This window comes from Pristis pectinata, chromosome 5, assembly GCF_009764475.1.
Source record: "Pristis pectinata isolate sPriPec2 chromosome 5, sPriPec2.1.pri, whole genome shotgun sequence".
Classification (NCBI taxonomy): domain Eukaryota; kingdom Metazoa; phylum Chordata; class Chondrichthyes; order Rhinopristiformes; family Pristidae; genus Pristis; species Pristis pectinata.
In genome coordinates, this window is record NC_067409.1 from 106,582,444 (window position 1) to 106,594,897 (window position 12,454).

At 42.9% G+C, this 12,454-nt stretch overlaps 1 long non-coding RNA gene across 1 annotated transcript in view; it reads right to left on the reverse strand.

Moving 5' to 3' along the window:
* The window catches only part of LOC127570861 (uncharacterized), a 33,213-nt gene that overhangs the window by 3,306 nt on the left and 17,453 nt on the right, over positions 1-12,454 (reverse strand). The window contains exon 2 of the long non-coding RNA XR_007956412.1: positions 1,478-1,591. This is a non-coding gene — a long non-coding RNA (uncharacterized LOC127570861). The remainder of the gene's footprint in view (positions 1-1,477; positions 1,592-12,454) is intronic.

Consider the following 12,454-nt stretch of genomic DNA (forward strand, 5'->3'; position numbering starts at 1 on the left):
GAAATGCAATTTTGCCATCAATATCTTAACACCAGTTTACTTTGAGCTCGATTTCACTCACATGGCTGCCACAAACATGAGGAAATTGTTTTCTAAATTTGATTCAGTTTTCCCTGTAGAATGGTCTTGGGAAAATTAATGTTGAAATTAATCAGCAGGGTCCCTTTTGTCATATACAGGTTGCTTCCCAATGCTGTTCACCCAGCCCAACTAATGCCTAGAGTGGAAAGGGGGAGAGAGTTTTCAAGCACACTAATTCTGAAAAGCCCAAGAATATCCCTTTTAGATTTGGAATGTTTAATTTGCTTGTGTAATCACTGATCTGATCCAGGCTGCGGTTTCCCACTGACTCCCTGCTTGAAGTGACAGGGAAGTCAACCTGTGGTATTTAAATATGGCACACTTAAGATATCTTTATTAGTCACATGTACATCAAAACACAGTGAAATGCATCTTTTGTGTAGTGTGTTCTGGGGACAGCCCGCAAGTGTCGCTATGTTTCCAGCACCAACATAGCACGCCCACAACTTCCTAACCTGTATGTCTTTGGAATGTGGGAGGAAACCAGAGCACCCCAAGGAAACCCACACAGACATGGGGAGAACGTACAAACTCCTTACAGACAGTGGCCAGAATTGAACCCAGGTCTCTAGTGCTGTAATAGCATTATGTTAACCACTACACTACCATGCCTGTAGGGATCATTTTTATAAATGATAAAAAACTGACTAAATGAATTGCTGCAAGCAACAACGGTACCAAAAGTAAAAAATAAAGTGTGCTAGAAATGCTCAGCAGGTCAGGCAGCATTTGAGGAATAGAGACAGCTTTAACATTTCAGGTCAATGAGCTGCTATCAGTTGCTGCACAGTTGTCTCCTTCTGGCCTGGTCACCATGCTCTGTGTTCTCAAAAAGAAAAATAATCTACAAATGCTAGAAACCGAAATAAAAACAGAATACTCTGGAAATACACTTGCAGTCAGCTCAGCACCACTCCACAGATTGCTGATTTCTTACAATGATCTAGGTCCTAGGATCAAACATTTGCAGGTATGTGCCTTCGTGTGCTTTAACAATGGGCAGCAACCATTGCTGAGCTTGTTACCATAGAGAAATTTCCAAGCTGGGGAGAGCCGTGCAGCCCAGTAAAGAGGGGGAGAAGACAGCAGCTTCCATCACGTGTGATGGAGAAAGTGTAGGATCGGGACAGTCTGTCGACACGTGGAGCAGGTTCTGACAGTCCCCAGCCCACTGGTCCACACCCATGGTGACAGCCAGACTGCAGTCCCACATCTCAGCTGCACAGCCTGCCCTGACCCACCCAACACCGGCCCTCACGGGCAGCCTCTCCATTGCAAGCACTGGGGCAATTCATTGCTGGATTCACACGAGATAACCGACACAGCAGCATGCAGCTATAGAGAAGGGAGGGGTCCATGGCAATCTCCCAGCACAGCAGCACTGTCAGTAACACACCTCTCTGCATTTAATGCTCCAATAACCTCCTTTTGCAGTGATTCCCTTAGTGCTCTCATATCTGGGAACACATCCTCAGCTAAGTACTTGTGTAGTCAGCAGGTCAAGCAGCACCTGTGGAAAGAGAAACAATGTTAATGGTTCCAGTCAGAGACCTTACATCAGAACTGATGAAACTCATGGAAGCCTGAAATTTTTAATTTGTCCCTCTCACCACAGCTGCTGACTAACCTAATGGGTATTTCCTGCTTTTTCAGTATGGTTTCCACCTTAGAGTCATAGCATTTTACAGCACAGAAACAGGCCCTTCAGCCCATCGAGTCCATGCCAACCATCAAGCACCTATTTGCACTCATCCTACACTGATCCTATTTTACTGTTCCCACATGTAAAACAACCAGAACTGCCTTTGGCAACATGCAGAATATCACATCGTAAGAACAGAATCCAATGTTACTTTATATTGTCTCTCTTTATGGCAGTTACTGCATCTGCAGTAATTTGTTTTGATACATTCTAAACATAGACGCAGCATCAAAAATGACAACTGCAAAACATTGACAGATGTGATTGCCTTCAATAAATGTGGTAATATGCAAAGTCTGCCTTATACTGTTGTTCCTGATCACAGTGTACTCTGGAACACCTATCTACTTTACAAGTACCTGGCCAATGTAGAAAAGTACACCTACAGTATTGATTGAAGCAGGAGTGGATTCAGGTACCACACAGTCTCTGATAGGCAAGTAGCTAGCTGGCATTTACAGTGACACATGAAAGACTTATGTTGGTCAGCTATCTGATGCACAGTCTTACAAGACTCAGAGCAGAAAGGAAGAAAACAAAGTAGAAGATTTCAGCTGTGAATGATTAACTATTCTCTAAACATTCCCCTTTATTTGCCACAGCCACACTCCCATTCTTAAAATCCAACTGAGGATCAAGGTAGAAAGATCCACCATTTACCCACAAAGTTGCATTTATAGTGAACTGATATTGCTGAAGGCTAGCTGATGAATCAGTTAAGGATCACCGGCACCCGCAGTGTGGTATCTGCACACTCTGGACTTCTGTGCCCAGGGTACATCTGACTTCTCACTTCCCCTGACTCACTATTGAGTCAAGGGATGCCCTGTAATGTCCTGAGCTGAGGAACAGATGGATGCATTTTGTGTCTGGCTCCTCAGCTCTACCTGGCTCATCTGACATGGCCCCATTCATTTGAATGGAATTATCAATCCTTATTATTGGTATTGGTTTATTATTGTCACTTGTACTGAGGTACAGTGAAAAACTTGTCTTGCATACCAATCATACAGGTCAATTCATTACACAGTGCAGTTACATTGAGTTAGTACAGAGTGCATTGAGGCAGTACAGGCAAAACAATAACAGTACTGAGTAAAGTGTCACAGCTACAAAATGCAGTGCAGGTAGACAATAAGGTGCAAGGTCTCAACAAAGTAGATTGTGAGGTCAAGAGTCCATCTCATCGTATAAGGGAATCATTCAATAGTCATATCATGAAAGCCGTCCTTGAGCCTGGTGGTATGTGCCCTCAGGCTCCTGCATCTTCTGCCCGATGGAAGAGGGAAGATGAAGGTGTGTGAAGATGAAACTTTTTTGTTTTCTTGATTTCACTGCATGTTTTTAATTAAAAGCAGTTTTTTAAAATAGTCTAATCACTAAATTCTAAGTGATTTCTATTACTCCCTATGTAATTAAATATTCAATTAATTGTACGTGAGTCTAAGGAGTGGGTTTCAACTTTCAATGATGGGCATTGAACTTGGCAATGCAAATTGGACTCACCTCATCTGCACCACCAGGTCTTCCATTCCTTTAGTGTATTACCGGCAGCCAAACCACTACTGCCAGCAGATGTTAAATTCTACTTAAGATTCTTAGGGCTGTCTAACAAAGCCATTCTTTGACACTAATACCAAGAGGCAGTGGCTAAAAGATTCAGAGATCCAGTCTGACAAGTCTGCATTTCTGGAGAGCTGGCACATCAGGTTTGTAGAATGCCTCAGCCTGTTTCCCAGAGGGTGACATATGCTCACCCACATGGTGGTCTATACACACACACACACCAGTATGGGGTGATTTTGTCTGTGTAAGCACGGGCTCATCATATTCTGGAGCTTTTAACCTGTCATGATCAGATAACAAACAGCCTCTCCTTCCACCTCCTCGGTGAAACAACAAAGGATAGAAGCAGTTTGATGTCCGTAGACCCCATCAAAATGAGGGAGAACAGAACAATTAAATATCAATCTGATGACCCATTACTTTTTATGAACTGTATTTTTTTTATATATATCAAAGATAATATCCCAAACTAAGGGTAAATTTTTATCTGCTTTTAAAGGAATGTTAAGCTAGAAATTCTAGTGCATTAAAATGGCAGGAGATCGCATCAATTTGTGTAGTGCTGCAGGGCATCAATTGTCTAATGTGCATGTTACACGTATCTATGGACTTTGTATTAATGCACTGTACCCCATGCATTATTTCAAATATACCTCAGAGGCACAATGTTAAAAAGGTCATGGAGAGAGCTCCAAAAGTGACAGTCATGTGACTGATTTAAGGTAAGCTTTGGTATCCCAACATATGGTGGAACATTGAGCCATCACCTGGAATGACAAATGCAGTAGTGAAGTTGCACCGTCTCACCCTGCAAAGGAAGCCTCACCTGCAACACCAAAGACATGGGGGCTATGAGTAAGAAATTCTGGATTCCCTGACAGTAACACGAACAGAGCTTTTACCTCGGGAACAGACTTCCCCCCCCCCCCCCATCTTAAGTGCGAGTCACAAGTTAATCGACATTGCTGCTCTGTCCCCAGAGTCCTCCATGCAGTCATGCGTCACTCATATGGGAGCCGCAATAAGATTTTTCTGCTGTTTGCTACTCATGAGTGCTGTTTGCTTTAACAATAGATTTTCCATTTCAAAACCATCACGTAGCACATTAAAAGCCATGTGCTACACATTAGAATTTCTTGCCCAATAAGCTTTATCAGAAAAGCCTTTGGCTAAGCTTTCATTTTGGGAAGGAAAATCACTAGAACTGCCTTTGGCAACATGCAGTTATCGCATAGTAGGAACACAATCAAATGATCCTTTATATTGTGAATCACTTTGGCAATCAAGTGGCTTGGATTTGCCAGTGCTCTTGTTGGCAAGGCAGTATCCCTTTAAGGTGGCTACTTATATCTCTGACATCAAAGCACATGGAGCTCTGAAGCTTCAATGATTCTTCCCACAAAGGGACCATTGATTCTTTACTTCTTTGTCCCATGCTCAAGGCTTGGTTTAGTAACATAAAGCTGTTCAAAGGCCTGGAGAATTGGTTAAATATGTTCCATGATTGGTGAATATTAATTCGTGGGGAGCAACTCTGGAAATCCAAGCCTAGCATTACTGAAGAATTAAAATTTTTTTCCAGCTATCCACACTGTGTTAATGGCCCTAGGCAGAATTTTGTCACTGCTCGAGTTCACAAATGAAATATCCTTTGAGACAAAGATTATATTCTTGACAATACTGGAATCTTTCTAAATAGGCATTGAATGAATGAGAAGAAAATAAATTTGGGTGTAGATAAAAGGGTTGAAAGAGTGTGATCATGAGCAGGAAGTGGGGGTGTAGATTGGGGAGAAATATGGAGTGGGGTTGAATTGTTTTGTTTTGAAGTTTAAGTAAGGTTTGCATCAATGCACCATCATATGCAGTTCCCTCACTGGCTCGGCAGACTTGCCAGTTCTCAGCATCTAAACCCTGGATATTCCTGACATGTCATTCACCACTGTTCTGCAGATGTGCAACCTTCTGTGTCACTTCTGACTATCACTCAGAGTTAAGTTAATCTGTCTGCATTGACCTTTGACAGTCTTCAACTGGCTGTCCAAGTCACCAATACAGTTAGTCTGCTTTAATTTGTTTACTTATTGAAGTAGTTACTGTGTTTTATTTCCCTTTGTGCCTTATCCCTAGAGATTCCATGCTCTGAAGACATTGCTGGTATTTGTTCCAATTAATGTCTCATAGTTACCACAAACTATTTTTGACCCAGACAGAGAAGCAAATGTTAAGAAATAAATTACTACTTATAAACAACATAACTGGGCATATTGTTACAGGTACAAATGATTTTATTTTGAAGTTCTTACATTTTTAAAATTGAAAAAAATTACGCCAAGCTAGAGCCCCAATTTCAAACCACCTCAGTTTTCTTCCACTTTATCTTCTGCTTGTTCCACTGATGCAAAAATCAGAATAGTTCTCCCTTTGGTAATTTATGGTCACTCAGACACTTACAGTTCAATTGTGATCACTTGTGATAACCTCACAATAAAGTGAGGGGGCCCACCTGGCTTCTGATGTTCGACTTCAATGGAATCTAATTTGGAGGTGGACTGAAATACATATTAAACCCATGAGATGGTAAATAACTAAGTGTGATTCATCTGAAAGGGCAATGGTTTAATACTTAATCTGTGCTGCATCAGCTAATCTCAACAGGAGAGAAATTCAAAAGCTGCAATTGGCAGGAGATCAGAAGAACCCCATGCAAATACCTTCTGAAAATCTTGAAGGGTACATTTGCTCATTATACCTCAAACCAGCCTGGTTTTACTCATCTGCCTGGCACAGATCTTTCAAACAATGCAGCATTACAGCTGGGGACTGCATATTGCAGAAAGGCTTACCTTCATGTCCTGCAAGTCTCTTCCTCACTGAAGTCAACGTAAGCATCAGTTGTCAACTTGAGCGATACCATTCACAGTTCAGCATGCAGATCAACACAGTGTCTCCATAATGCAGCAGTCCACTGTGCCTTCTGCATTGACTGCTAAAGATAAAAGGAAGCTGAAGGGGCAATAATTGAGCAACAAGGGAGATTCACTAACAACACTGTTCTTGAATCTGGAGCACAATCCATGGATACATGGCCAACATGCATGTAATAATTGCTGATTTGCCACTCAATCTCATGGGCATTCTCAAATAATGATTCACTACCCGATCACTCTGAAAGAACGCTACTGAACATAATAGAGCAGGTCTGAGGATTTATGGTGTCCACTGTATATTGTCACACACTTCACAAGGACTCAACACTAGCAAAGTGTGCAGTGTAGGGGAAGGAGGAGGAGGGAGGTAGTAGCCGAGCCCCTTCCTGGCGGGACAATCTGCGACAACCCATTCAAGTGCACACAACTTCCCAGCTTGGCAAATTGGATCTGAAATTAGCTTGGTAGGAGCAGGCAGAGGGTAATGATAGAAGATTGCTTTTGTGATTGGAAGCCTGTGATCAGTGCTGTACCACAGGGGCCACTGCTATTTGTTGTATATATTGACGATCTAGGTGTGAATGTAAAAGGTCTTATACTGTATTCTGTTATTGTTTTTACCCTGTACTACCTCAACACACTGCGTAATGAATTGATCAGTACGATCGGTATGCAAGACAAGTTTTTCACTGTACCTCAGTACAAGAGGCAATAATAAACCAATACCAATTAGCAAGTTTGCAGATGACATACTGGTTGGTGCCGTTGTTGATGGTGAAGCAGGTATTGTCCTCTACAGAACACTATTGGTGCGGGGCAGCATGGTAGCACAGCAGTTAGCGTAACACTATTACAGCGCCAGCGACCTGGGTTCAATTCCCACTGCTGTCTGTAAGGAGCTTGTGCGTTCTCCCCGTGTCTGCGTGGGTTTCCTCCGGGTGCCCTGGTTTTCTCCCACATTCCAAAGACATACGGTTTAGGAGCTGTGGGCATGCTGTGATGGCGCCGGAGTGGCGACACTCGCGGGCTGCCCCCAGCACATTTTTGCCAAAGCAAAAAGACATATTTCACTGTGTGTTTCTATGTACATGTGACTGATAAATAAATATCTTATCTTATATCTTATCTTAATTGTAGAACATTGGTAAGGCCACTGTGTGCAGTTCTGGTCACCACATTATAGGAAGGATGTGATTGCACTGGAGAGGATGCAGAGGAGATTTACCAGAACGTTGCTACCTACCCCCGTGGTTGCAACAATGCTGGCGGGAGGCTGCTGACTTTCAGTGGAGGAAGCCGCAGAGACCTTTGTCCTTGAGGCAGGGAGGCACACAACACACAAACAGGCTTTTTGGCCCACCAAATCCACACTAACCATTGAACCCATTTATGTTAATCCTATTCACCCACATTCGCTCTGTAGCCTTCTATGCCTTGGCAATTCAAGTGCTTGCCAGCATGTTTCTTAAATGTGAGAATATATCTGCCTCCACCACCTCCTGAGGCAGCTCGTCCCAGATTCCAACCACCCTCCTTGTTAAAAATTCCCCCCTCAGATCCCCTCCAAACCTTCTGCCTCTCACCTTAAATCCATGCCCTCGTCTTAGACACCCCCACCATGGGAAAAAGATCCTTACTTTTACCCCATATACTGTATCCCTCCATCAGATCTCCTTCAGCCTCCTCTGGTCCAGGGGAAACAAACAGTTTATTCATCTCGCCCTGTGACTGAAATGTTCCAATCCAGGCAACAACCTGGTGAATCTCCTCTCAACCCTCTCCTGTTCAACCATATCCTTCCTGCAGTCTGACATATAGAAGAGCATACAATGCTCCAAGTGTGGCCCAACCAGTGTGTATTAATCTGTAACATGACATCCCAACTTTTCTCTGCTACAGCCAATGAAGGTAAGCATGTCATATGCCATCTTCATTACCCGCTCCACCTGTGCTGTCACTTTGCCACCCTCGGGGATTTATGAACTTATATCCCAAGGGTCATCAATATCCCTACTTCCCTACCATTTATGCATCACCTCACACTTGTTGGGATTAAGTTCCATCTGTCATTGCTCCAACCAACTTCCCATCTGACCTATATCATGCTGAGCCTTAGGCAATCTCCCTATCTCCACCAATTTTCATGCATCTTCAAAGTTACTAATTATACCTCCAAGTCATTAATGTATAATCAGAAACATCAAAGTTCCCAGCACTTTGTGGTATACCACTGGTCACAGACTTCCCATCAGAAATGCAACCAGCCACCACCACCCTCTGCCTCCCACTATCGAGCCAATTTTCGATCCACGTTATCAGCTTGCCCTGGATGCCATGGGACCAGTTTACTAAATGGAACCTTGTCAAAGGCATTACTACATCTACCCCACCACCCTCATAAATATGCTTAGTTTACTCTTGAGCAACTCTGAGCCCAGGAAAACTGACCTCAGACTGTACTGTCTCATTATGAGGAATAGTGGCCTGAGCTGCTGACTGACTGGGAGATCAGTAGTAGTGGAAGCACAAATTCTGTCATTGAGAGAGAACAGCAAGTTCGTGCTCCGTGGAACCACTGCACCTCCCTGAAGGTTAGGAATGAACATGCCAGATGCCTATGGACTCAGCCAGCTTGCCAGCAGCCAAGGATACATAGAACAGTACAGCACAGGAACAGGCCCTTCAGCCCACAATGTCTGTGCTGGACACGATGCCAAATTAAACTAAATCTCTTCTGCCTGCACATGATCCACATCCCTCCTTTCCCTGCATGTTTGTGTATCTATCTAAAAGCCTCCTAAACGCCACTATCATATCTACTTCCACTACTACCTCTGGCAGTCCGTTCCAGGCACCCACCACTCTATGAAAAAAAACTTGCCCCACACGTCCTTTACACTCCTCCCCCCCCCCCCCCCCCCCACACCATAAATGCATGTCCTCCAGTACATGACATTCCTACCCTGGGAAAAAGAAATATTGGATACATATTGGTGTCCACTCTTTTCCCTAGAAAGGGGTTAATGTGATGTGGCCACACCTATCCCTTGACATTTATCTGCTGCTGCATCTATTTAAGCACATCTTGACCAGCAAGATCTCAGGAGGAGCATTAGTGAGTGCCTTGTAATGAGAGTGACCTACTTTGGCTGCAGTAGCTGAGGTATGTGTGCATGCTGAAGGAAAATTACAGCAGTGTTAAGTATGGATAGGGTAAGGTATATGTATCTCAGATCTCCCGACTGATAGAGATTGTCAGGAGGAGAGTAATGAGCAGTCTGGTGCCTAATGAAGCTGATACAGCAATCAGTGCGATATTGCATTTAACAATGCATTCACTGACCTTGTCCTCAGAGGAGATCACAGAATTTCTTGCAACACTCCATCTCGGTCATTGTGACTTGACTCTCAACATTCACCCTCTTGGCTGTCTCCTCCTCCACGTGGGTGACAGATAGATTTGAAGATGGAAAATATCTCTCCTCCCGCCTCCTGTACCAGAGCCTCTTTTGCAACACCTGAAATTGCCTACGTTGACTCATGCTGTGACAGAAGTCCTTCTGTCACTCCACACAATGGCTTCCACTACCTGCTGACAGGTTGCCTTTAAGATGTGCAGGCTGGCCTCAGGGAATGCAGGCCAGTTTGAGGAGGTAGTGGCCACTCTCGAAATTGCAGCTCCTGCTGATGCAAAAGGCCAACAGCAGCAGAGGGGTTTCTGAAAACATTGCAACACACAGGCAGCATGAAATTGGTGCAGTCTGCAGCAAGTTAGGCAGTATCGCCATCCACACCCTCATTTATAGGTGCTATTCAATTTAGCACCTAGTTTCTTATTCCTCACCTTTTCATTTATTCCACAAAAGGACAATGTTTATGCCCGTGTTAAATGGACAGGATTCCAAACCACTATCATTGTATTTTCTCCCATTGTAAGAATACAACTTCACATCCCTTGATGATTCAAATGCTATAAACAGCCTTGAACCACCTTCTCCATTTGTAGTTATTCATTCATCACTCTCTCCCATAACAACAAGTGGTGTCATTAGATCACCCTGCAATTAAATTATGATTTGCATTATTAATTTGGCAGCACTTGGCCTGCAATGAATCAGTTCAGAGCCCTGTGCCTGTAAGAAACACTTACTATTGCAATTACTCAGTGAAATAAATAAGAGGGATGCCTCCTTAAGGACATACGTTTAGCAAATATAAGAATGAATTTATAAGAAATAATTGGGCTCTGAAGCCTATTCATAGAGAGATGCAGTGCAGAAACTGGCCCTTCGGCCCATCGAGCCTATGCCAGCCATCAACTACCCACTTGCACTCATCCTACATTAATCCCATTTTGTTAGCAAATCTCTGTGTAAACTGCATACAGCTTTATAAGAGCCAAATGCACAGTCGCAGGTGCTGATCAGATCAGAAAAGATCTTAGATTTAGCCTGCCCCTTTGTTGACACTGAAAAAACCATGGCACTATTGAGCAGGATAGTCTTCAGATAAGATTTCTTTATTAGTCACATGTACACCAAAACACAGTGAAATGAGTCTTTGTGTAGTGTGTTCTGGGGGCAGCCCGCAAGTGTCACCACACTTCCAGTGCCAACATAGCACGCCCACAACTTCCTAATCTGTATGTCTTTGGAATGTGGGAGGAAACCGGAGCACCCGGAGGAAACCCACGCAGACCCGGGGAAAACATACAAGCTCCTTACAGACAGCGGCTGGATTTGCACCCAGGTCGCTGGCGCTGTAGAGCTAACCGCTAGACTACTGTGCCTACTACTACACTACCACGCCAGATGAGCAGGGTAGTCTTGGCCAACACCTCTCTACCAGCTAATGGCTAAAATAGAAAATACAGTTATTTAATTGATTGTTACAGAAGCTGAGTACAGATCAACTGCTTTTTTTCTAGCTTATATCAGTATTTCAAAAATACTGAATTGGCCGTAAAGCACTCAGATATTCTAAGGCTGTCCAAGGTCCTTTATAAAAGTGATACCTTCTTCCATGTGGAAATTACGTTACTTCAGAAATATTTTGTACAGATTGTAAGCTCCCAGTGAAAGTTATTTATAGACCAAAAGTCAGGACTAAAACGTGTTACTTACCCCTTCAATCTTCCCTATGATGCATTATCTCTCTGTTGAGTTTTGAAAGAGTGCTGTGGGGAACTGGTACAGAGTTGAGATGAGGCGTGGAACAGATCAGCCATGAGGTTTGAGGGAACAGATTCCCCACTCCTGCTCCTATTTTCTTGTGATGATATCCAATATATATTTGAAATAACTCCATCATATTTACAATAAGGAAGGTTTTTATTTTTTGTTCTTTATCTGGACTCCCCATGTAAGATTTTGTGGATTAAGGCTCTAACCGGAGAAGTGTGGGATAAAATTAGCACCAGTAACTTTGAGGGGATGTTTGGTCAAATGACCTCCAATCAGATGGCATAGGGTCCAGGTGCATAACACATTTAACATTGTATCATAGAAATAAATGGTCCATTTTGAAATGTTCGCTTTAGTTCCCCATTTGAGTGCTGGTGTAAGAGTATTAAGTCTGGCCTGATGGTAATTGATGTTGAGTGCCTCAGATAGAGAGTACTTTCATTAACACTAACATCGATCATGTTTCACAAGGTTTACGAAAAACAAAGCAAAATTATTTACGTAGAGGGCTGTGTTATACCTTTACTACAAGTTTTTATAGTTTCATCTTTTTTATTATGCACTTTATTTTGTGGTCTGTATATTTTCAGTAGAAATAATGAAATGCAATATTAGAAATTGCTATAGACTGGCAATTATTATTGTTTGATTTATGTTGAATTTGATTGCTTGTTTCCACTATTGACAGAAACTGAGAAAATAAGTCAGCTCTGGACTTCCTTCAGACCACATTGAGACTGAGTAATGCTGTCATTAGTATTACAAAATATAGAACAAGATCTCTGGAGAATATGAATCCTGATGGTTTTAATAAAGTTTTCTTGGGAGGGGCACAGACACGTACTAGCACTAATTCAGGCTAGGCCTGGCATATTTTCATTGGAGAACCTCACTCTCAACTTTAGAGTGCATGTGTGGTGAGGTATGAAAGTATTCTGCAAACTTCCAGGGGTGACTTTTGCACAGTTGAGGGAAGCTTTGGGGAAGACAGA